Source organism: Pipistrellus kuhlii, unplaced genomic scaffold (assembly GCF_014108245.1).
Source record: "Pipistrellus kuhlii isolate mPipKuh1 unplaced genomic scaffold, mPipKuh1.p scaffold_m20_p_9, whole genome shotgun sequence".
NCBI lineage: Eukaryota > Metazoa > Chordata > Mammalia > Chiroptera > Vespertilionidae > Pipistrellus > Pipistrellus kuhlii.
Window position 1 is genome coordinate 63,667,037 of NW_023425595.1, and position 2,491 is coordinate 63,669,527.

Sequence of the window (2,491 nt, forward strand, 5' to 3'; positions counted from 1 at the left end):
AATAACAATGAGAAGTGATTGTAGATGCTGTTGAACAATGGTTGCCACCTGTAGGTTGACATCCTTCTCTGTCTTACATTCATCAAAGCTTGAAAACATTTGCAGATCTTCTTCAGTCAACCGCATTGCCACAGTAATAGTTTCTTTTTTAAAATATTTATTTTGTTGATTTTTTTTTTTTTTTTACAGAGAGGAAGGGAGAGGGATAGAGAGTTAGAAACATCAATAAGAGAGAAACATCAATCAGCTGCCTCCTGCATCCCTCCTTCCCCCACTGGGGATGTGCCCGCAACCAAGGTACATGCCCTTAACTGGAATCAAACCTGGGACCTTCAGTCCACAGGCCGACACTCTATCCGCTGAACCAAACTGGTTATGGCAATATTTTCTTTTGAAAAGCATCCATTTTACCTCGTAGTGTGAACACATCCTTAAGTTGTCCTTGCAAGCATATGTTTAGTTCATTTAATACCAACAAGATACCTGCCAGGTATGCAAGTGTGGCTCCCCACCCACCATCAAAGAAGAGTTCTTTAAGTTCGGGTTCTTTTGCCGCTGGAAAAATATCTTGTCTTCTTTGTGCGGGGCGAACAGGTAGGGTAAGGCTCTTGCCCCTCGACAGCCGTCTCACCTCAGCGTGAAGAAGGTGTTTCTTCGCAAAGTGCCTCAAATATTCGAGAATTGAGCGCTTTGTGTGGAATTCCATTTATAATTTTAATAACATCTGATAATACTTCACGTAGTTCTGGGGACATTTCTTTTCACCACAAGCTGCTCAGGGTGTATAATGCAGTGTGCAGACAAAACGTCTGGGTGACCAACACTTCCCACCTTTACAACAATTCCGGAAAGGTGTCCAGGCATGTTTGTGGCACCGTCTGCACATATTCCAACACATGGTCTGCATTCGATCCCGTGTTTCAGGGAATAACTAGTAAGTGCTTCAAAAACCGCAGAGCTAGTCGTTCCATCCGGCAAGCTGAGCGAACAAAGCAGTTCTTTCTGGAACTCTCCCGCACACGCAGCCCTCACAAAGCAAAGGAGAAGTGCCTCGTTACTGCCGTCCATTGATTCGTCAGGTTGAATTGAATAAAATGATGAATTTTTCACCATTTTTATATCTTGATTTTCAATATCTTCAGCCATGTCTTCAATTCTGTGTTTGATAGTGTTAGTGGGCATAGGAATTGCTTTCAGTGTCTGCTTTCCAAAAACCTCTTCCCAGGCTTATAACATGCAAGGCTTAATTCATTCTTCTCCAATTGCATATGGCTTTTTATTTTTCATGATCTGAAGTGCTATCAGAGGAGACGCCTTTAATAAGGATTTATCTCCAACAGTCATTTTTGTTAGAGCAATTACTTGCTTTTGCATATGTTCACACATTCTTTGAAAACATTCAAGTGTTGTTGTTTTTTTAGCTAAATCCAGGTGTTTTGATTGCTAGTGTCTTTCAAGTTTCAAACGTTTCATGGCATCATTGGAAAATTCTCAGAACACACAACACACAGCGGCCGTGGAGCCAGCTCACCACCAAGTTCTAGAATAAATCCAAGTTTCTAATATTTCGAATCATATTTCCTTAACACTGAGTTTTTTCTTCTCTCCGCTTCTAGTTTCAATGTTCTTCCTAGTGGTACCTGACCAGGACTGTGGACACTGATTCATTGATCAGCTCACAGCTAAGGGTAGTACACATATTACCGTTGTTACTATTATCATCAGTTACATTACCTTTTGTATTGCTAACCAAATGCAAAATATTCCTTTGTTCCCCCCCCACTCATTATGTGTTTGTTTCATTTGAATCTAAAACCAAACAAGAAATTATCGTTATTAAACTATTTGATGCCATTAAATATAACAGTTAAAGAAAATACACAGTTACATACAATTCACAAGTAAAATGAGACAATCGGATGGGAATCGGTAATCGTGGAGCCGGTGACTGCTGTAATAGTTGAAACAATACTGAAGCCGCTTGCACCTCTCCTGCTTTCCCCTCTCTTGTTACTGGAAAGGGGAATACACAAAATGTACTGGACTGTAGTACTAACTAGAACATTTCGTAAAGGCGAAAACTGTCAGAACATAAGAATTTCTTAGAATATTTTTATTTTATTTATTAGGATTAATCAAACATAAAAAATGCAAATAATGTCCACATTTTTTCTACAGACCACCAAGTTTTTCTACAAACCTCCAAAATTTTCTCATTGACCACTAGTGGTCCTCAGACCACAGGTTGGCGACCACTGCTTTAAGCTATTTACCCTCTGGATGTGGAGGAAAAATGAAAAACATTTTCTCTTCAGTGTCCCTGGTTTAGGGAAGATAAGATTTAGTAGATGGCTGCAAACTGCTATTTAACTGTCTCTGTTTCCCTGTTCCACTGTCCTGGCTTACTGGCCTGTGTCATTTATATGACTTCCTTTTAACATTTTTCTTTTATTTAAAAAAAATATATATTTTATTGATTTTTTACAGAAAG